At 35.4% G+C, this 25,630-nt stretch overlaps 1 long non-coding RNA gene across 1 annotated transcript; it reads left to right on the top strand.

Annotated features, from left to right (window-relative positions):
• The first annotated feature begins 94 nt into the window (after nt 1–94).
• Nucleotides 95–20,155, top strand: LOC138908871 (uncharacterized). The gene is made up of 2 exons (XR_011415266.1): nt 95–467; nt 19,882–20,155. It is a non-coding gene; the product is annotated as an uncharacterized lncRNA (long non-coding RNA).
• The last annotated feature ends 5,475 nt before the right edge of the window (nt 20,156–25,630 follow it).

Below are 25,630 nucleotides of genomic sequence, written 5' to 3'. Positions count from 1 at the left end.
GAATATTTCCTGATGCTCAAGTAAAAAAGGGGGATATAACAGAATAGAGAGAGACATTCGTTACACATGAAAAGGGGGACGAGAAAAAGAGGGCACGAAATTAGGGAAAATGCTAGCATCCTCCTTCTTTGGGGAAAAATTAGCCATTAACACCCCAAAAATGCCTCAAAAACACCTTTAAAACAGTCAAAAATAGTTCCAAATTCGCCCCAAAATGTCACTGAAAAACGCAGATGAAAACTCCCTCTTCTTCACCCAAAAACCAGTAGTGAGTACCATTAGAACTCAGCTCAAAAATAGCCCCAAAGCAGCTGCCAAAACAGCCACGAAACAGCCCCCCGATACTTAGCGAAACAGCAGCTTTTCGCACAAAACAACAGCCCATGGCTTCAGCGTACGTTTGATGCCATGTCGTTTTGTTCGTGAGTTCTCATTTTCAAAGTAATAAAGAAATCTCTGGCTAAAAGGTCCATTTCTACTTTAGTTACTACTTCCATGCTTTAATTATTCTCTGTTAATTGTTTGTTTGGTAATTAGTTTGTAGGTATAGTTCAAAATTGGGTTTATGAATACTGAGGTTTGAATCAAACCTCAGTATCGGGGGTTGAAAGGAATACTGAGGTTTGAATCAAAATTGGGTTTATGAATACTGAGGTTTGAGAGTGAACTGCTAGTTAAGCAAAGATATAAACTAATACTAGTTTGAAAGGACCAAAAAGATCAAAAGGCCAACGTTTGGTTGTTTTCTTTTAAATTATTATTTTTTCTTGCTTCATGTTAGATAGTTCTGTGGATTTATTTTCAGCTATAACTTGTTCGTTTGATTAAGTTGAGTTAACAGATTTTAGTTGATTTTGTTGATATATTTCATATAGTTAAAAATAGTAGTGAAAGAGGAAAACCCCAATTTGTTTAAATAAAAATAGACCACGTTCCTATGTAAAGTGGGGTTTAGGTTTGAGAATATTGGATCCGGGCCAAATGTCTGCTGGGCCCAACATCAATAAACAAATAAGCTAAGCTAACCCTTATTAAGGGCTTTAGATATAGATGAGCTTCTCAACGATAACAATGACTAAGTCTTACACTTTATCCACAATACTTCCCATAACTCAAGGCCTTACAACAATCTCAAAGCTTAGAAAGAATAATTATTTCAAACATCGTAGCTTGCACGATTTTCGTGGCATAATCATAATACGTAAATCCCAACTCAAGTGTGCGTTCATGCGACTTGACTACAACTTTAACAACAACAACAACAACAACAACAACAAACCCAGTTTGATCCCATAAATAGAATCTGAGGAGGGTAGTGTGTACGCAAACCTTACCCCTACCTCATACAGATAGAGAAGTTGTTTCCGATAGACCCTCGACTCAAGAAACAATGAAAATAAAGCACCAAGTAGCAAATAATGTTAGCAACAGTGTAACATAGTAACGTGTACGAATGCCGCAACATGCGTAATAAAGAACCGTAAATAGAAAATTATAAAAATAGTCATAGTACTATTGAATGGCCTAGGAGGAACACACTACTATCTGTCAACCTACAACCCTAATCCTCGACCTCCACACCTTCCTATCGTGGGTCTAGTACTATTGACTACAACTTTAAATAATTAACATAAAGGAAAAAGGGTTAAATATACTCATATACTTTGATATATTATTTATATCTATCCTCTGTTATACTATTAAGCCACATCTACCCTTACCGATAGCCAAACTTTTTAAAAATACCCCATATCTAACGGAAAGCCACCAAATTAAAAAAAAAAATATTTTTTTTAAAAATATATTAACCCACAACCCGATAAATCCATCATATAAAAATACGGAACCTAGATTTCTGAGACGTTTTAACACATTTTATTCATTTATAGAGAGTGTGTGAGAATGATGGTGGCAGTAGGATTAGTAAATACTTATATTTTAGTTCTTAGTTGTTCATGGTGGTATTAGGATATCATGTTATCACTTTCGGTTGTATTTCTGCGTGGGTATAATATGACATCCCTTTGTCTAATGTAATGCACACTTGATAATTGGTTTGTATGTTGATAACAACTGATATATACTTTAACAATACTTGTGTTTGGTTATTACATGAAGTTAGTGTACTTGTGTTGTTAGGTTACTTTCCAACTTCTTGGTGCACTTTCTTTTATTCTTGATGAATTTCTTAGACTGTAGCTTGAAATTAAATTGAATATCCTCTAATTATTTTATAATTTTTGTTCATTATAAGTTCATTCGTTACTAAGAATTATGAGTATCACATCCCATAGCTTGTAATCTAACTTTGGTTCTTAAAGCGTGATTTGGCGATAACTTCTCATAGCCCAAATGCTTAATTAAGAAAATAATGGTACATAAATATTCATCAACAAAAGCTCACTATTGGAGGAAGAAATACCTTTGTAGTTGCCTTAAGACTTCAGAACTGTCAACCTAATAAGATATTACAAACATTCAAGTCATGGTGGAAAGAAAATTATGGTAGATACTCGATACAGTTCAACATGGCAAAATAAAACAAAGTGAAAAGCTAGAAGAAGAAAAAGGAAATTGAAAAAGGTAGAATATAATAAACATACAATAAGGATATTAAAAGAATTGTGACTAAATATATAAATGAATATATAGTTGTTGATATTTTTATGTCTTTCACTTCTTGAGTTCAACAAGTGACTACGAAAGAAATGACTAATCTGTGAGGAAAAAGTATAATAAATAAAAGGGTTTAATGTGTTATTAATGGGTTTTTTAAAAAAATAAGTCTTTCTAAAATTTGGTGGCTTTCCGTTAGGTGGAGGATATTTTTAGAAAGTTTGGCTAACGGTAAGGGTATATATGACCTAATAGTATAAGGGAGGGTAAATGTGAACAATATACCAAAGTAGAGGGTTATATTTGACCTTTTTTCCCTAAAATAAAACATGTTGTGAATTGCGGGTACGTTTCACATGACGCGATTTGCGGTGTGTATAAAACAACAAGTGTACGATATCGTAACTTGTTCAATAAATTTCATAAATTTTTAAAATGCATAACAAAAGCGGCCAAGCAGCTCTAAGGGAATGAAATAAAAAGACACCAAGGGACTGCGACGGCCAAGCAGTTCTACCTTGAATCCTTATGATCCCGCTTTAACTTTACTCAGGTTCGATATCTCCAATACCTTGCCATGCACAAAAAATGTGCAGAAGTGTAGTATGAGTATACCACGGTCGGTACCCGGTAAGTATCAAGACTAACCTCAATAGAGTAGAGACGAGGTACAGTCCGGACACTCACTAGTCTAATAACCTGTGCAATATAATATACAAAATACTAGAAAACATATAACAATAAGGGCAGGATAAAATAACTAGTGGTATGCGCAGCAAGACAACAAGAATACCATAAATATCACTCAATAATTAATAAATACATGTACGCCCAATTAATTCAATTTTTTTAAATAAATATCTTTCACATATAATTCTTCCAAATAACTCTCTTTTAAATGTAGTTTTCTCAAATAAATATCTTTCAGATACAATTCTTTCATATAATTCTTTTTTAATAAAAATCCTTCCAAATAAATATTTTGAATATAATTCTTTCAATTAAAAAGTCACCATGTGACACCTCATTTCATAATCATAAAAAATACGGGCCATTTTTATATTTTTCGTAAACACGAGTCTCAGCCCATTTTCACCTCGTGTCCATAATTAAATCATATCGCAATTGCACGGACAAATCACGTGCCAATTATCATCATCATTTCATCACAGCACCTCGTGCCCACATTTCATATCATAACTGCACGGATAATTCACGTGCCAAATATCCTCATTATTTACTCACGGCACCTCGTGCCCACATTTCAATTTATAATCCGCCTGGCAATAGCCACATGCTCTCAATTTCAACATAAATCAGATTGTTATCAATTTACCAACAACAAGACAAATTGTACAAGGTATAAAAGTAAACACAAGAAAATCATAATATCACATGAAAATTATCAACACTACAACCCCACATCATCACATATCGTCCCTGACAATAGCCACCCTTATCGCTCCTATTGCCACCCTTATCACTCCTATAGCCACCCTTATCGCTCCGCCCAGACAATATCAATAGCCACCCTTATCGCTCCTCCCAGACAATATTCCAACAAACACAACAGCAGTAAAATGCCACCCTTATACCCACATAATATCAACGGTGAAATGCCACCCTTATCTCCCCAAAATAATAACTCACACAACACAACAATTTACACGGAAAATTAACACGGTAACATAATAAAATCAATTCATATCACAATTTGCCCAATGGCCACAACCAAATTTTAAAGATATAACAAAAATTAATTAAATTCACAACAAATAGCCCAAGGCTCCACACAATATATATAACACCCAAAAATAATAAATAGAGATAGAAATTACTCAGCATAAAGCAAAGCCTTCATTAATGCAATTTAGATAATTATATTAACACTTATTCTTAAGCTCGCTTAAATTAATTATTTGTATAAGAAAATTCATATTGGAATTAATTTTCAAGAAATATTAAACCAACAATACTCACAAAATTTCATAAATATTTCAAGTAACAATCACATCAAATTATCATATAGAAACAAATTCAGCAATCAGGATTTAGGTATGGCAAACAGATGATTTAATAATTTTTCACAATTTCCCAATTTACTACACAATAATGCCTAAGACTTTAATTCAATAAATTTTGCACGTATAAGCCCAAGTACGTACTCGTCACCCCGCGTACACGGCTTTTCACATTTCACAAATGGCACATAAGACTCAATGATTAAGGGGTAATTCCCTCACTCGAGGTTAAGCAAGACACTTACCTTTTTGAAGTTAGGCTGATATTCCAAAATAGCCTTCTTGCTTGAATTGACTTCCGGACAGCTCAAATCTATCCAAATTAATTGTATAACTCCATTAAAATTCGTCGGAAATAATTTCGGATAATAATACGTCGACTTAAAAATTTATTCCAAAAAGTCAACAAAAGTCAATGCGGGACCCGCCCCTCAGAACCCGACATAATTTTCATGAAATCCGAACACCCATTCCAATACAAGTTCAACCATACCAATTTTATTGAATTCCAATAACAACTCAACCTCCAAATCTTAAATTTTCGTTTTTGGAAGATTTTACAAAAATCTTGATTTCTTCCATTAAAATCCGAATTAAACGATGAATATAATCATACATTCATAAAATATAAACACTTTAGGATATAGAATACTTACCCTAATCCATATGGTGAAAATCGCCTCACCAATCACTTCAATCTGAGTTCCATAGCTCCAAATATGTCATAAATGGCTGAAACCTCGAAATATAGCTACTGCCCAGGTATTTACTCTTCGCGATCGCGAAATACAAAAATTTTCAGCCCCAAAATTGCTCTTCGCGATCGCGGAAAATCAATCGCGATCGCGAAGAACAAACTCCCCCAACTCTTCCAGACAGCCTCTAGTATAATGGTCATAACCCTTTGTACAAAACTCCAAATTGCAAAAGGTTTAACCTTATGAAAACTAGACACCAAGGGATATAGCTTTCATTTGTTGCTCATCTCCAATTCCTTATAGATTTCTAGATATAAGCTTCCAAAATCAGCCCTGTGTAACAGAGATTTCCAAACTCTTTCCAGATAGACTATAGGGTACCCAGCATAACTTTTTGTACACAACTCCAAATGACAAATGGTTTACTTTACAGAAAACTAGACATCAAGGGATACAACTTTCATTTTTGGATCATCTCCAAGTTCCTTATAGATTGCGAGATATAAGCTTCCAAAGTCGAGTTAGTGCAACAAAGATTTGTTTTACGCGATCGTGAAAGAGCTTTCGCGATCGCGATTCACAAGGCCCCAAACTGCTGTTTGCTCTTCGTGAACGCGACCAAAAGTTCGCGATCGTGATGCACACCTCTGTAGGCAGAAACCAGCAATTAAAAATGGCCTAGAAATGGTCTGAAACCACCTCGAAACTTACCCGAGTCCCTCGGGACCTCGACCAAATATACCAACAAGTCCTAAAACATCATACGAACTTAATCGAAGCCTCGAATCACATCAAACAACGCTAAAATCACGAATCACACCTCAATTCACGCCTAATAAACTTTGAACTTTCAAATTCTATATCTTGTGCCGAAATACATCAAATCAATCCGGAATGACTTCAAATTTTGCACATAAGTCATAAATAACATAATGAAGCTATTCCAATTTCCAGAATCGAATTCCGACCTCGATATCAAAAGGTCAACCCCCAGTCAAACTTTTCAAAAATTCAACTTTCGGCATTTCAAGCCTAATTCCACTACGGACCTTCAAATAATTTTTCGGACACGCTTTACGTCCAAAATTACCATACGGAGCTATTGAAATCATCAAAATTCGAATTCGAGATCGTTTACACATAAGTCAAATCTCCGGTCAACCTTTTTTTCATTTAAGCTTCAAAAATGAGAATTGTTCTTTTAATTAAATTCTGAATCTTCCGAAAATCAAACTCGACTACACTCACGGGATACATATTACGAAGCTTCTCGAGACCTTAAGTCACTGAACTAGGCATTAATTCTTAAAACGATAAGTCGGGTCGTTACATTTTCCCCCTCTTAAACATACGTTCGTCCTCGAACGTGCCAATAATATTTTTGAAGACTTAATTTACTGAATGTATTTACTGCATACATACTCGCGGGTGATTCTATGTCACCATAAATTTAACAGGGGTATGACAATACCATCTCAATTGAGATTACTTCTTTGATCCATATTTATAAACTTTGAAACCAATTTCTTACACTCCAAATATTTTCAAAAGGCCTGATTTTCATATCAACGCACGGTATTAGTCTCAACTGGCTATAGCAACTCGTACCTACGCACATCAACTTTCTTGATAGTGTTGAAGTACTTCAAAAAATTTTCGGGGTGTTACATTCTTCCCCGCTTAGGATCATTCGCCCTCAAACACATAACATAATTTTGTCTCTTCTTTGCACGTCTCAATCTCCCAAATGTTTTTTCTAACTCCCAAATTTTTTTCAGAAATTTCGGCAGAGTCTCCCCTGTAATTGGGTCTAACCACCTGCCAAAGTAACACCAAAACAACTCCTAACAACACATACACAATGTATATATCAATAACACAATCTCAGCGTTACAAACACTGCATTATCACAATGATATCAGGACATGAAACACATCATATGTATGCTCATCACCACATCTCTGGTCTTAAAAGCGGTTCATAATTAATTCCAGCATCATCAATTAATCTCATATTAACCACCACCTCATTTCGAATTTTCACAACACTGACAACGGAACGTGAGGCATGAAGACCTCATGATTACTTACTCGGATTAATGAGTCACATTTAACGCCACCTGGGCACTCACCTCATAGGCTAAAACTCGATGTTTACAGCATGAAAATGGCTGAATATGAACAGAAAAATATACAAGAATTATTAAATAAGCCTAACAGGCATGACTCTCTATTAATATTATTGTACAAATTAATTTCACAAAGGGATAATTTTAAACTCATAAATATTTCACCACAAGGACCTCGTCCTTATATAACTTCCACCGCGACTTGTAGCTCGGTTTAAATATTTCACATCATATATAAAATGCGAGGATTTTGTCCTCAACTCCGAATCACAAGTATTTTGCACATTGTGCCAACTGAAATTTCAATTTTCCTTTCTTTCTTCTTTTCAATATGTTTCATAACCAGTTTTCACAACACATAATAAACCGCCATACCGGTAGGGCGTATAATTCATAAAAATTGAAATCAATTATTCCGAAACACATTAAACCCACTGTAATGAATAATAAAAATTACTTTTGGACTTATAGCTCTCAATGGTGTACAAAATTAAATGACAGACACAGGCTCACACTTTCAAATCTCCCAACAGGGATAAACATATAAGTGGGTCACAAATTTACGAAGCTCACCCATAAATGGAGCATAATAGGAGGACTCACCTCAATATTCAGAACCGAATCAAATTAAGAAAAATATCCTTTTATAATAAAAATCATGATCGTATCGGTTACGATACCATCTGGTGTATTGGCCTCAGCCAAATCATAGTGATTAAATCAACGGTTCGGGCCTCCACCTCTTAGGCGCCCACTACCCGCCTGTCCTCCACCTCTAGCTGACTGTGCACGTGGAGTATCAACTGGAATAAAGCTTGTAGCTGGAGTGTTCTGATGAAATCCACCCCTCCCCAAGTCTGGGACAATCTCTCATGATATGCCTAGTATCACCACACTCATAACAACCCCTTTGAGGTCGCGGCTGCTCGTACTGAGTCTGTGTCGAATAACTGAAATAACCAGTGTAAGAATCTCGTGTCGGTGGTGCACTGTAAACTGGAGCACTCCGAGTAATCTGATGTGCGGACTAAGCTAACCGACTGCTCGAGCCTCCGCTATAATAGGTTCTAGCTGAAGAGTAAAATCCACTTAACCCTCCAGATCTTCGAGACCTTTTGGCCTCCTTAGACTCCCTTTCCTCGTCTAAAACACCCTCAATCTTCCTTGCAATCTCTACTACTTGTTGAAATGGAGTATCAGTTTTCAATTCTCGAGCCATGCATATTTTAATATCATATTCGAGCCCCTCAATGAATCTGCGGACCCGCTCTCTGATTGTAGGAACCAAGATAGGTGCATGACGGGCTAACTCACTAAACCTGATAGCATATTCTGACACTGTCATAGTGCCCTGACACAACCGTTCAAACTCTGCATGCCACGCATCTCTGAGAGTCTGGGGAACAAACTCTTTCAAGAATATTTCCGAAAATTGAGCCCAAGTTGGTGGTGTGGCATCGGCTGGTCTACCTTCTTCATAGATTTGCCACCACCGATATGCTGCGCCTGACAGTTGAAATGTAGTAAAGGTAACTCCTCTCACCTCCACCATACCCATGGTGCGGAGAATACAGTGACCCTTTTTTTAGAAATTCTTGGGCATACTCTATTGTTGTGCCACTGAAAGTAGGTGGACTATACCTCTTAAACCTTTCAAGTCTCTTTTGTTCTTCTTATGATGCCTCGGGCCTGACCTCAGGTCGAACCGAAATAAAAGGTTTTACCGGTACTACACCCGGAACCTGACCAACGTGAACCTGCTGCTCTAGAGTTGAGATAGGAGTCTGAGCTACTCCCCCAATTTGCGAAATGTTTGGTGCAATAGAGATCAATCCCGCCTGAGTTAATGTACCAAACATACTCAGGAACTATGCTAAAGTCTCCTAAAGTCCAGGGGTAACAACAGGTGCTTCTGGTACATGTCCCCCAACTGGAGCTACTAGTGGCTCCTCAACTGTTGTTCTGATAGGTGCTCTAGTCGCAGCACGTGCCCTTCCTCGACCTCTACCTCAGCCTCTACCTCGGCCCCGACCTCTTGCAACCCTAGCAGTATGTGCGGATGTCTGCTCAGCTAACCTAGTAGCACGTGTCCTCACCATCTGCGAGAGAATGGAGATACAAAGGTTCAAATTCCAAATTCAACAAATTTCGCACGACGGGAATGAAAGAAATGGAAATTTCCTAACAGTTCTGTAGCCTCTCGAAGATAAGTACAGACGTCTCCGTATCGATCTGCAAGACTCTACTAGACTCGTTCGTGACTCGTAGAACCTATGAACCTAGAGCTCTGATACCAACTTGTCACGATCCAAAATCCCACCACAGGCATCGTGATGGTACCTAATCTCTAAGACTAGGTAAGCCGATTTCAATTACATTTTGAAATAATTTTTTATTTTTGAAATTAACAACGGAAATAATTATAATATACAACCTCCCAAGATTTGTAGTATTGAGTTACGAACTCTAACTGAATACATGGAATGATCACGAGGACCGAATATACAATACTGTTTGATTACAAATTAACAGTACAATGAAATAAAAAGACTCCAAGGGACTGCGACGGCCAAGCAGCTCTACCTTGAATACTTAAGATCCCGCTTTAACTCTACTCAGGTTCGATATCTCCAATACCTTGCTTTGCACAAAAAATGTGTAGAAGTGTAGTAAGAGTACACCACGGTCGTTACCTAATAAGTATCAAGACTAACCTCAATGGAGTAGAGACGAGATACAGTCCAGACACTCACTAGTCTAATAACCTATGCAATATAATATACAAAATACTAGAAAACATATAGCAATAAGGGCAGGATAAAACAACTAGTGGTATGCGCAGCAAGACAACAAGAATACCATAAATATCACTCAACAATTAATAAATACATGTACGCCCAATTAATTCAAGTTTTTCAAATAAATATCCTTCACATATAATTCTTCCAAATAACTCTCTTTTAAATGTAGTTTTCTCAAATAAATATCTTTCAGATATAATTCTTTCATATAATTCTTTATGAATAAAAATCCTTCCAAATAAATATTTTGAATATAATTCTTTCAATTAAAAATTCACCATGTGACACCTCATTTCATAATCATAAAAAATACGGGCCATTTTCATATTTTTCGTAAACATGGGTCTCAGCCCATTTTCATATTTTCACGGCACCTCGTACCCATAATTAAATCATATCACAATTGCACGGACAATTCACGTGCCAATTATCATCATTATTTCATCACAACACCTCGTGTCCACATTTCATATCACAACTGTACGGACAATTCACGTGCCAAATATCCTCATTATTTACTCACGGCACCTCGTGCCCACATTTCAATTTATAATCCGCCTGGCAATAGCCACATGCTCTCAATTTCAACATAAATCAGATTGTTATCAATTTACCAACAACAAGACAAATTGTACAAGGTATAAAAGTAAACACAAGAAAATCATAATATCACATGAAAATTATCAACACTACAACCCCACATCATCACATATCGTCCCTGACAATAGCCACCCTTATCGCTCCTATTGCCACCCTTATCACTCCTATAGCCACCCTTATCGCTCCGCCCAGACAATATCAATAGCCACCCTTATCGCTCCTATTGCCACCCTTATCGCTCCAATAGCCACCCTTGTCGCTCCGCCCAGACAATATTCCAACAAACACAACAACAGTGAAATGCCACCCTTATACCCACATAATATCAACTGTGAAATGTCACCCTTATCTCCCCAAAATAATAACTCACACAACACAATAATTTATACGGAAAATTAACACGGCAACATAATAAATCAATTCATATCACAATTTGCCCAATGGCCACAACCAAATTCTAAAGATATAACAAAAATCAATTAAATTCACAATAAATAGCCCAAGGCTCCACACAATGTATATAACACCCAAAAATAATCAATAGAGATAGAAATTACTCAGCATAAAGCAAAACCTTCATTAATGCAATTTAGATAATTATATTAACACTTATTCTTAAGATCGCTTAAATTAATTATTTGCATAAAAAAATTCATATTGTAATTAATTTCCAAGAAATATTAAACCAACAATAATCATGAAATTTCATAAATATTTCAAGTAACAATCACATCAAATTATTATATAAAAACAAATTCAACAATAAGGATTTAGGCATGGCAAATGATTTAATAATTTTCCATAATTTTTCAATTTACTACACAATAATGCCTAAGACTTTAATTCAATGAATTTTGCACGTATAAGCCCGAGTACGTACTCGTCACCTCGCGTACACGGCTTTTCACATTTCACAATTGGTACATAAGACTCAATGCTTAAGGGATAATTCTCCCACTCGAGGTTAAGCAAGACACTTACCTTTTTGAAGTTAGGCCGATATTCTAAAATAGCCTTCTTGCTTGAATTGACCTTCGGACAGCTCAAATCTATCCAAATTAATTGTATAACTCCATTAAAATTCGTCGGAAATAATTCCGGATAATAATACGTCGACTTAAAAATTTATTCCAAAAAGTCAACAAAAGTCAATGCGGGACCCGTCCCTCGGAACCCGACATAATTTTTATGAAATCCGAACACCCATTCCGATACGAGTTGAACCATACCAATTTTATTGAATTCCAATAACAACTCGACCTCCAAATCTTAAATTTTTATTTTTGAAAGATGTTACAAAAATCTTAATTTCTTCCATTAAAATCCGAATTAAACGATAAATATAATCATACATTCATGAAATATAGATACTTTAGGATATAGAATACTTACCCTAATTCATATGGTGAAAATCGCCTAAAAAATCGCTTCAATCAGAGCTCCATAGCTCCAAATATGTCAAAAATGGCTGAAACCTCGAAATATAGCTACTACCTAGGTATTTACTCTTCGCGATCGCGAAGAACAAAAATTTTCAGCCCCAAAATTGCTCTTCGCGATTGCGGTAAACCAATCACGATCGCGAAGAACAAACTCCTCCAACTCTTCCAGATAGCCTCTAGTATAATAGTCATAACCCTTTGTACAAAACTCCAAATTGTAAATAGTTTAACTTTTTGAAAGCTAGACACCAAGGACTATAACTTTAATTTTTTGCTCATCTCCCAATTCCTTATAGATTTCTAGATATAAGCTTCTAAAGTCAGCCCTGTACAACAGAGATTTCCAAACTCTTCCTAGACAGCCTATAGTGTACCAGCATACTTTTTGTACACAATTCCAAATGACAAATGGACTCCAAATGACAAATGATTTACTTTTCTGAAAACTAGACATCAAGGGGTACAACCTTCATTTTTGGATCATCTCCAAATTCCTTATAGATTGCGAGATATAAGCTTCCAAAGTCGGGTTAGTGCAACAAAGATTTGTTTTACGCGATCGCGAAAGAGCTTCCGCGATCGCGATTCACAAGGCGCCAAACTGCTGTTTGCTCTTCGCGAATGCGGCCAAAAGTTCGCAATCGCGATGCACACCTCTGTAGGCAGAAACCAGCAATTAAAAATGGCCTAGAAATGGTCCGAAACCACCCCGAAACTCACCCGAGCCACTCGGGACCTCAACCAAATATACCAACAAGTCCTAAAACATCATACAAACTTAGTCAAAGCTTCGAATATCATCAAACAACGCTAAAATCATGAATCATACCTCAAATTAAGCCTAATGAACTTTGAACTTTCAAATTCTATATCTTGTGCCGAAATACATCAAATCAATCCGAAATGACTTTAAATTTTGCACACAAGTCATAAATAACATAACGAAACTATTCTAATTTTCTGAATCGAATTTCGACCTCGATATCAAAAAGTCAACCCCCCGGTCAAACTTTTTAAAAATTCAAACTTTCGGCATTTCAAGCCTAATTCCACTACGGACCTCCAAATAATTTTTCGGACATGATCCTAAGTCCAAAATCACCATACGAAACTATTGAAATCATCAGAATTCGAATCCGAGGTCGTTTACACATAAGTCAAATCTCCGGTCAACTTTGTTTTATTTAAGCTTCAAAATTGAGAATTGTTCTTTTAATTGAATTCCGAATCTTCCGAAAATCAAACTCGACCACACTCGCGGGATACATATTACGAAGCTGCTCGAGACCTTAAGTCACTAAACGAGGAGTTAATTCTTAAAATGACAAGTCGGGTCGTTACACAAAGTATATGCAAGTCACATAAACTATGCGCGTGACTACAATAATTTTGATTCAAAAAAATGTAAAATCAGGAAAAAAATTACAAATGAAAAAGAAAGAAAATTATAATTTTTATATACTTTTTCTGCTACCAGATGTAAATAGTTTCTGGCACGGGCTAAAAGTGATAATACAACCTGGTTATTCGTTTGCTTTAATAATATGCGTAGAAGTGATCCTAACAGCTCTATTTTTCAAATTTTAACTTTTCTTTTTGGAAAAATCTACCGAAATTTTTAAATGTATATATATGCAAATTTTATACATATTCGGTTATTATTTTTGCAGCGGCTATACAACGTCATTTTTTCATTGAAAACTGGCACATAAGGGGATATTTTCAAGGTCAAAATTTTAGAAGGCATTATCTAAAAATGAGGAATTAAAGTGATAATTTGCGTTATCCAATAAAAGGAGAGGAAACGTTTTGTTTCAGAGCAGAAGATTTGCTTCATGAATCAGAGTTGAGTAACACCGTTAGTTTTTGAACACATTGTGTCAGTGAGACTAAAGGTGCTCCACTTTAACATACTTAAGGGACTAAATATGTTCAGGGCTATATCTGAGGGACCAAAATAGACCTACCCTCAAAGATAAGGGACAATATTGGCTAAAAACTCTACTTTTGCATTTGTGTATAAGTTCTGGAATCAAAACAGGGAACACATCTTATAAAGAAATAAAATATTGACTTAACAATTTTAGTTTTTGTCCTTTTAACTAGTTAAATCCAATCAATCCTTTAATTCCCGACATACCATTTGTAGAATAATGTATGTAAATTTAGAATATGTATTTTTCTTTTTAAACAATGAATCTATAGGTGGCACTACATGTCCCAGATCTTCTGAAAACTATAGTGTAATCTCACGTAGGTCTGTTCATGGATCGGATTTGGCACATTTTAAACTATAATTTCGGATTTCGAATTTGGTAAATTACAATCCGAATCCGAACCAAATTAAATTCGGTTCAGATTAGATTTTGATGTTTGGATCGGATCAATATTTCGGATTACGATTCGGATTGTAAGCCTTATATATTAAGATGCTAAAATAAATGACTTTAAGTATAGCTAGCTCGTGTTTCACATCAAACTAACGAGTCACGCACAAATTACTCAAAACTTTCATGATAAGGAAACTATGTATGATCATAACACACTGCCAAATAATTTCCAATCACTTTTTCAAGAATTTGAAGCTCATTTCCAATCACTGCCTCTGGCTCTGTCATCTATGAAACAAGAATAAAATAAAATTCATGTAAAAATTCAGCACCCAACAATTAAAAAGGATAGAGATGAAATACAATAACCCACAAAAATGCTTAAGTGCACGAGCTAGCAACAGACAAAAATTCATGCAAAAACTTAATATTTAAGCTCTAAGATAATCAAATGAGCAGCAGTATATTTTTAATCAAATAGCATCTTTGAAAAATTTAAGCTCTGAAATGGAAAGGAGAGAGAGAATAAAAAATCAAAACCATAGATCCATCTAAAAGAAAAGTCGACCATAGATAGGAAATAATCAATCAATAATCTAAAATGAAAAGGAGGGAGAAAATAAAAAATCGAAACAAAAAACCAACAAACCTTACTTATGGAGAGCAAAAATGAAGCGGCGATATTGGAGATGGAGTGTGAGTTCTGAAGATAGAGAGACTAAGAGAGGCTTAGGTCTAAAAGCTCTAAGAGATACACTTCGCACTTGCCGATGTGAGAGAAATAAGACAAATAAAAGTATGAAACCTTAGATTTATCCCGATGGCACCCTCACATTTATATGTAGACCATATATTTCGGATTTCGGATCGGTTCGGATTTAAATCGAGCCAAATCGTATCCGATCCGATATCCAAAATAATTAAATCTTTAATCTAAAATCCGATTCAAAGAGTTGAAATTCGATCCGAACCAATCCAAATAATACGGATCGGTTCGAATTTTTGGTTTGATGGTCATTCATAACATGGGAAACCATACTTTGGGAGGTAAATTGAACTATGTTTGAGAAACAAAACCATAAAAAGTTTTGAAGGAAATAGTTTGTAGCAAGAGCATGGAACTCTTTTCTTGTGGAGTGGCTACAAATGCAACAAAATTGGCATACAACATTCTTGTTGTTGATCTTTTGTACTACACGAATTTACCATTATTGTGTCAGGAGTAGGGGTGTCAATGGTTTGGTTCGGATAATTATTTTCTAAAATTTGTACCATATTAAATTTTCAGTTATTTTATTATGTATAATCAAAATTAGACTTTTCGAAACCGTCTAAATCATGTCGGTTTCTCTTCGGTGTCGATACGATTTGGTTAATTTTTGGTATTTTTTAAAATATTATATAAAAGTCACTAGTACAAGTAGAATGCAATAACATACATATTTTTATACGACTTAACAAACTCTCTAAATATTTTTACTGTTTAAAGGGTGATGAATTAAGAAAATATAAAATATGGCAAGAATATAAATCCATCAAGTATAAAATAAACTAAACAAAGACAAAAGAAAATATAAATTACACGAGTGAAAAGATATTAACCAAGCTAGAACTCAAGAATAAAGTCCATAGAAGATTAAATATTCAAAAAAGATAAATCTAAATTATACGAAATGAAACATATTTAATATAATGTAGTTTGCTACTAATCGCTAATACCGTGCATGTGTCTCGCTAATGAATATACTAGAAATAATTTAGTTTCAATAGGAGTAGCACTATAGGTTTGGGAATTAGGATTTTGAGTTTAATTACTTGTTCGCTTGTAACCGTTTTCACAATTCTAAGACCCACGAAAAATTTTAATATATTACAATATTATTTTTAAATAATATATAAATATATTTTTTACATGTACATTTATTCGGTACGGTTCGGTATTTTTTTGGTTTATTTTTATAAAATATAAAACTTATCCTAATTATTGGAACGAATATATATTTATATAAATATTTACGGTTTTATATTAGAAGAAATTTAAAATTTGGTTCGGCACGATATGATTCAACGATTTAATCAATTTTTAAATATCCATTCACGACACGAGTACTTTAGATTGGTTATAGCTTGTCCGCTTTCCTAAAATCCCTCGTCTTATTATGTATACTGACGGGACCAACTTGTAGACTCTTATGTCTAAATTTAATGATTATATAAATTTTTTAAAATTTTGTTGAGCATGGTTGGTCCCACTCAATAAATTCTTTTTTAATAGGCAAAAAAGTTTTCGGGCCACCTAAACTTGAATCGAATTTTAAAGCCGGTACATGATCTTTTTATTTTTCCATTTTAACACTTCAACTCGATAAAGTTACTTATAATAAACCTCTCCCTTAGAGCGTGTATCTCAATTGCCTGACATAAATACCACGTAAGATGCTAAGACCATTTATTATTTGACATTTGTAATTTGTGGATCCCACCTTTTTAAAAACCAACTTACAAATTATTTTTTTCTCATTCCTTTCTTCTTCACCACTGCTCCGTCACAACCTTCCCTTGCCCAACCACAATTTTCAATGGTAAAAGTTCAAATAAGATCCATTCATATCCTACTACATATTTTACCAAACCCCAGTCCATAAATTAGTCCAAACAAACCGTAAGATCTTTCTAAAAAAATATCAAAACCATTCCGATAAAGTTTCCCTCGGAAAAAATGGCATCTCGGCGAAACTCATCAAAATCAAAACTAACAAACCTCCTTAAACACCTATTACTTCCCACCCCCTGAAAGTTTCAAGCAATTTCGTCATTTCAATCAACCAAAGAAGATCGTCGGAAATGTTGTGTAACGACCCGACCGGCCTCTTTGAAAGTAATAGCCCTGATCCCCTATTTAGTATTTAACCGCATCTATTTTCTGCTATTATGACTTGTCGGGAGGTTTCGTTTTGGTTTTTGGAGTGTTTTGGGACACTTAATCCCTAAATGGAGGTTTAAACCTTAGGATTTGGAATAGAGTCGGAACTATGTGAAGACGAATTCGGAATAGAATTTTATCGGTTCCGTTAGCTCCGTTGGGTGATTTTGGACTTAGGAGCATATCCAGATTGTATTTTGGAAGTCCATAGCTTATTTAGGCTTGAAAGGGCGAAAGTCGAAGTTTTGGAGATTTTGACCGGAAGTGAACTTTTTTTATATCGGGGTTGGACTCCGATTCAGGAAGTTGGAGTAGTTCCGTAATGTTGAATATGACTTATGTGCAAAATTTGGGGTCAATCGGACGTGGTTTGGTTGGTTTCGGTATCGGTTGTCGAATTTGGAAGTTTCAAGTTCTTTAGGTTTGAATCGGAGGATGATTTATGATTTTAGCATTGTTTGATGTGGTTTGAGGGCTCGACTAAGTTCGTATGGTGTTTTAGTATTATTTGGTATATTTGGTCGAGGTCCTGGGGGCCTCGGGTGAGTTTCGGGTGCTTAACGGATGAAAGCTTGGACTTAGAAGAATTCTGAAGTTGCTGGTTTTGGTATTTTCGCACCTGCGGTGGGAAGACCGCAGATGCGGCTCCGCAGAAGCGAGGCTGGGATCGTAGGTGTGCCTTTAGGCCTGGGAGTCAGTGGTCACAGATGCGACGAGTGAGCCGCAGGAGCGGAGCCGCATCTGTGGAAGGGCAGTCGCAGATGCGGAGATGAGAAGGACCCAAGGTTCCACAGAAGCGGACGATTGAGCGTAGAAGTGCATCCGCAGATGCAGACTTAGGCGCGTAGGTGCGGGCTCTGGAGTTTAATGAAAACTCGCAGGTGCGGCATCCTAGACGCAGAAGCGGCATCGCAGGTACGATGATGAGGTTGCAGGAGCGGGTTCGCTGGGCAGAAAAGAGAGAGTTTTGAGGGCTTGATTCATTTCTCCATTTTTGGACTTGGGAGCTCGAAAATTGGCGATTCTTTGAGGGATTTTCAGAAAGAGCTTTGGGGGTAACGATTCCTAACTCGTTTTTGTTGTATTTCATTAATCTATAGTTGTTTTCTCCATTTATTTTCGGATTGAGATTGAAAAGTTGGGAAAATGGGGAAAAAGTTCCCTAACCGAATTTCTGAGTTTTAATTGGGACTTAGACATCAGATTTGATTAATTTTGGTACGAGTGAACTCGTGAGTAAATGGGTGTTCGTATTTTGTGACTTTTATCCGATTCCGAAACGTGGGCCCGGGTCGATTTTTAGGGCAAATTTCAAAATTTTTGTTAAAGTGTTGATTTCATTAATTAGATGAGCATATTATAGTTGTATTTATTATATGCAATTATTTTTGGCTAGATTTGGGTCATTCGGAGTCGGATATTCGTGGAAAAGACATTGTTACCAATTGATTGAGCTTGGTTCGAGGTAAGTGGCTTGCCTAACCTTGTGGGGGGACTCCCCTTAGGATTTGGTACTGTTTTTGATATATGAGCGTCATGTATGTGAGGTGACGACTACATACACGGGCTATTGTTGAAAAACTCCGTTTTCATTAAGTAAAATACTTGTCTTTCTTTAACTGAACTACACTAGCATATGGATTTATCCTGTTTAGTCTAGAACAACATGTCTACGTGTCTTAATTGCTTATGTGAACTCTTTGCATCATGCTTTGTGAATATACTGCTTCTTTCTTGATTGGTACTTAGTCTAAATCGTAAGATTTCGTGATGTAGTTGTATTTCTATTGTTGCGCTGCATATTTACTTTGGGACTACGGAATGGTATTCCGATAGATTCCCATGCTCTGCATATTTACTTTGGGACTACGGAACGGTATTCTGGTAGATCTCCCTGCTCTGCATATTTACTTTGGGACTACGGAACGGTATTTCAGTAGATCCCCCTGCTCTGCGTATTTACTTTGGGACTACGGAACGGTATTCTAGTAGATCTCCCTTGCTCCGCGTATTTACTTTGGGACTACGGAACGGTATTCCGGTAGATCCCCTGTTGTTATTTCTGTGTACTGAGCTGTTGACTTACTATGATTTCATTCTTGTTAAATTTTAGTACTTATTTTTACTGTAATATTTCATTCTGTCTTAGTTTATTTTATATATATATATATATATATATATATATATATATATATATATATATACACCAATAGGGCCCTGAACTGATCTCGTCACTACTCGACCAAGGTTAGGCTTGACACTTACTGGGTACCGATTTTGGTGTACTCATTCTACTCTTCTGCACATATTTTTCGTATGCAGATCCAGGTATTGCTTATCAGCCGCACTATCAATGAGTCGGGATAGCTTTGGAGACTTCAAGGTATATTTGTCGCATCCACAGACCTCGAAGTCCCCTTCTACTCTTTCCCATGTCCATTATCTTCTGTATTTTCTTTTGATAGACTCGGATGTATAGAGACACTGGGTTTTTCTTCTGTAGTTTGTGATTCACGATGTTCCGGGTTTTGGGAATGCTATGTAGTATACTAAGGAGTTGGTTATTATACATGCCAAGCGGCATGGCATTCAGTTATGGTGATATTGCTACAGTTAGTTGTTGAATTTATGTTTTTATCTCATTATTCCGTAAATGTTAGGCTTAGCTAGTCACAGAGATTAGGTATCGTCACGACGTCACACGGGGGGGAAATTGGGTCGTGACATGTTTTCCCCGCCATACCTTTACCGTCAACTAAAAAAATGAGATAGACCAATGCCAAAATGATTAGTTTGCATGAAATAGAGGTTGGCCAAGGGATCTGTCACGACCCAAAATTCATAAAGGTCGTGATGGCGCCGGACACCGGTGTCAGACAAGCCAACAATAAATACTAAATAAATTCTCATTTTAATATTTTTGAAGTCATAGTTGTTCCCCTCAATTAAATAGCAGGATATGAAGTTTACAAAATACGTACTAATATCTTTAAAAATTTCCAATACAGTGCAACCTATAATCATCCCAAAACTTGGTGTCACAAGTGCATGAGTATTTATTAGGGAATTAAAAAAATAAAATACAGCATCTGTCTAGAATACAAATTAGACAGGAAAATATAATATTTCTGAAGGAGACTCTGTTGGCTGCGGATCGTAATACAGAATGCAGCTCACTTATGTCCCCACAATTATTAATCACACCTTTGCGCCCACAAGGCCGCTAGACAAATATGTACCTGCACAATAAAATGTGCAGCAAGTGCAGCATGAGTACGAAAATAACGTGTACCCAGTAAGTATCAAGACTAATCTTGAAGAGGTAGAGACGAGATGGCCGACTTTGGCACTCACTATTGGTCAATAATATTAAATAATCATAAAAATAGAAATATTTATATCAATGTGATTCACAGAGTTAACAATAATTTTATTGAACCAACAGAAGTAATTAAATTCCTTCAATTCCAATAAATTTTCAGTTTATCAATTAGCCTCATTTACAGGAATAACAATAATTCCTTAACAAGCAGAGATAATTAAATTCTTTAAATTCCAATAATTTCCAAATTTGAATTAGCTTCACAACCTGAAATAAACTATCAAAGTATCGTGTAATTATTATTATTAAGCACGATTTCTGCTGAGGTCGTTCGGCCCGATCCAGAGTGTCGTGTACATTGCCGAGGGATGTGCGACACGATCCATAGATGCATCTATCCTGCCGAGGCATTCGGCCCTCTCCACAAGAAAGGAGGACATTTTTCTTATGTACCTCCGGGAATGAGAGTATGTTTATTATAAGATAAATTCGAGAGGATGAATAATTTCTTTTAAAAATTAATTAATTTAAACAGAAATAAGCATATGAGATTTCCATCTTTTACTATCTCTCACTAACAATCTACGATATATATCAAATAATTTAATTAAATAACGGATACAATTTACACACGTAATTCATGCTTTGAGTCCTAAACTACCCGGACTTTAGCATTAGTAGTTGCTACGCACGGACTCTCGTCACCTCGTGCGTACGTAGCCCCCACAATTAGCAATAATTATTAATTTAATTACCTATGGGGTAATTTTTCCCTCACAAGATTAGATAAGAGACTTACCTTGTCTCAATGCCCACTTCTGATCATGATGTCGTGTAAAAATCCCAATTCGGTGCCGAAAATCCGAAACTATCCAAAAGTTATATGAAATAATTAATACATGTTAAATAATTCGAAATTTATCTATTAAATAAATTACCCTATCCAAAATGATAAAAATTCTAAAATTTACCCCGGCCTACATGCCCGGATTTTGAAAATTTTCGGAGGGAATCATTACCCATAATCTCAAGAACTCAAATATACCATTTCCATCCAATCCCATAGTAATTTTCGTGGTTAAAATTCAAAAATACCAATTTCTAGATTTTTCTTCAAAACCCCAAATTTCTACTAATTTCCATGAATTTTTACGCCTAAATTCGTATATAAACCAAGCATTTAACTTGCAATAGGTACGAATCACTTACCTTGACATAAATGATGAAAATGGAGCTCCAAAATCGCTCCTAGGTCGGCTCCTATGGAGGAAATGAGATGAAATAAGCCAAACCCATTGTTTTAAACTTATACACTGCCCAGGCAAACCTTCATCGCATTCGCGAGCCTCCCATCGCGTTCACGATGAACAAAATTTTCAGAAGCCATTTTCAAACTCTTCTCCGACAGCCTCTAGTATAATGGTCATAACTTTATGTACAAAACTCCAAATCACAAATGGTTTGAATTTCTGGAAATTAGATATCAAGGACTATAACTTTCATATGTTGATCATCTCCCAATGACTTATAGATTTTGATATATAAGCTGTCCAAGTCAGCCCTGAGAAATACAAATTTCTTTATCTTCCCGGACAGCCAGTAGTGTACCAGCTATAACTCTTTGTACACAAATTCAAATGCTATATGGTTTACCTTTCTGAAAACTAGACACAAAGAGCTACAATTTTATTTTTGGATCATCTCCAAATTCCTTATAGATTGTGAGATATGAGCCTCTAAAGTCAGACCTGCGGAACAGAGATTTTCTTCTTCGCGAACGCGAAGAACAACACCAGACACCAGCATCAGCTATTGCAAAATAGCCCGAAATAATCCGAAACCACCCCGAAATACATCTGAGGCCCCCGGGACCCCGTCCAATCATACCAACCCGTCCCATAACATAACACAAACTTGTTCGAGGCCTCAAATCACATCAAACAACATCGAAATCATGAATCGCACCCCAATTCAAGCTTAATGAACTTTAAAACTTCAAACTTCTACATTCGATGACGGAACCTATCGAATCACGTCCGATTGACCTCAAATTTTGCACACAAGTCATAAATGACATAACGGAGCTATAAAAAATTTTGGAACTGTATTCCGACTCCGGTATCAAAAAATTAACTCCCCGGTTAAACTTCCAAACTTAAATTCTTGTTTTAGCCATTTCAAGCTTAATTTCATTACGGACTTCCAAATAAAATTTCGATCACACTCCTAAGTCCAAAATTACCATACGAGACTATTGGAATTATCAAAATTCTATTTCGGGATTATTTTGCACATAATTCGACATCCGGTCACTATTTGAACTTAAATTTTTTTAATTATTTCATCAAAATTCCATATCTCGGGCTAAGGACCTCGGAATTTGATTCCGGACATACGCCCAAGTCCCAAATCACAATACGGACCTACCGAAACTGTCAAAATACTAATCCGAGTCCGTTTTCTCAAAATATTGACCAAAGTCAAACTTGGCCTTTTAAAGCCAATTTAAGGAACTAAGTGTTCCGATTTCAACCCAAACACTTCCAAATCCCGAACCAACCATCCCCACAAGTCATAAATTATTAAAGCACATACGAAAAATTTTATTTAAGGGAATGGGGTTCTAAAAGTCAAAACGACCGATTGGGTCGTTACAGGATCGTTCAAAGCTGCAATGAAGAGAAAGAAGATGGGGTGGGGGAACGAGAAGAAACTGTAGGGAGAAAGAAAATGTGGGGGTTTTTGGAGAGGTTCCTTATTCAGATTTAACATTTTTTAAATAGAATAATTCGAAGGATGCACTTTTTCTACGTGATTGGCACGCACTTTGACCACGTCAGTTGTGCTACTGCCACATAATCATAGTCAAAGGTCAGATGTGTTCACTTATAAGCAATCAGCTAAGTTGAAATGTTAAAATAGGAAAATCGAAAGTTTATATACCGGCTTTAAAATTCGGTGCAAGTTTAGACGGCCCGGAGGTCATTTTGCCTATATATATATATATATATATATATATATATATATATATATATATATAGCTAGAGTCTCAAAATGACAATACAAGTCAGATTTTTAATTAAAGTTAAACCATTGTTGAAATTAATTTACACAATAGTACGAAGTATTTTGGATTCATTAAAAATAAATTTTAAATGCTTTCTATAAATGCTATTTACTTCGTCTATTATATACTAATACAGTACTCTTGTTTTAGGAGTCAGCCAATTAAATTTATATTTAAATCTTAGTAAAGAAATTGAGTATTAAATTCACAATAAATCAACATAAAATAGTAACGTCGCAAAGTTTTTTTACCTGGTGATTACGATACTGTGACTTCTTTTCATTTACTTTGAAGGGATCGTTTGGTAGGATGTATTAGAAAAAATAATATATATATTTACTTTGATATTATTGTTATCTTATTTAATTGTATTTTTCAGCTTATGTATAACTGATACTTGCAGTATTATATTTTATACTATTCTTATATATAGCAAATTATGACATTAGCAATACCATAAATTTTGATATATGGATAAACAAGACAGAATTGTCCTTTCAAAACCTTTAATACACCAATTAAAACAATCGATAAGAAATAAACAACACATATTTTTATTCTTTTATGTACAGTTTTCTCTCTCTGGGTTGATATCTGTTGGTTTTGGACAAATTTTTTGTCAACACACGTATTTAGTTTTGTACTTTTGAGTATTTTAATTAAGAATACACTAGTTAATATTCAAACAGAATAAATCGAAGATACCGAACCGAATAAATCGAAACAGAAAGGAAAAAAGCTGAACCATATTAAATTTAATTAGATACGATATTGGTATAATATTTTAAGAAATCGAATACCAAAATATCAATCGAATTATCTAAATATCGTACCGAACGACAAACTCCATGGTCCGAGCAATCTGGCACATTGTTGTCACCGGAAGCGCCAGTGGTGGGTACCAAATACAATTAGTAGTGGGGCGGTCTTTTCAAACATTTTGACCGATACTGCTCACAGCGGACAGCTCAAAGGAGATAACAATAACAAAGAAAATTAATGTAACGTGTTTGGTCAAGTTCCTCCAAAGTTGAGAAGTACCTTGTTTTAAAAAGAAACGTTTTTTTTAAGTTAGAAGTTTTTGGTCAATATTTTAGAGTAAAAAAGTGTTTTTTTAGTAGAATTAGAAAAAAGTAATTCTCTTGTTTCAATTTATGTGAACTTATTTTTTTTAGTCCGTGTCAAAAAAATGATCACTTTCTTTATTTAGAAATAATTTACATTTATGCAATGATTTATAGCCACACAAAATATATGTGCCTCATTTTACACTACAAGTTCAAAAGTCTTATCTCTTTTCTTAAACTCCGTGTCCGGTCAAATATGTTTACATAAATTAAAACGTATGGAGTAACATTTATAGCATGTTTGGCCAAGCTTCTAAAGTGGCCAAAAGTGATTTTTTTTTTTCTCAAAAGCACTTTTTCCCTACCTTGAGGTGTTTGACCAAGCTTTGTTTTGGAAAAAAAAATACTTTTGGGAAGAAACAGAAATAATTTCTGCGAAACAGAAAAAAATAATTTCTTCTCAAAAACAGAAGCAGAAACAGTTTTGACTTTTCTTCTTACCAAAAATATCCTTAATAAAATATAGTATATATCAAAATAACCGTTAAACGTAATATTTAGGATATTAATGTATAAATATTTCTTATTATTCTTAGGATAACTTTCTAATATATA

The sequence above is a fragment of the Nicotiana tomentosiformis genome, chromosome 4 (assembly GCF_000390325.3).
Source record: "Nicotiana tomentosiformis chromosome 4, ASM39032v3, whole genome shotgun sequence".
NCBI classification, from domain to species: domain Eukaryota; kingdom Viridiplantae; phylum Streptophyta; class Magnoliopsida; order Solanales; family Solanaceae; genus Nicotiana; species Nicotiana tomentosiformis.
This window is presented reverse-complemented; position numbering and strand designations above follow the sequence as displayed.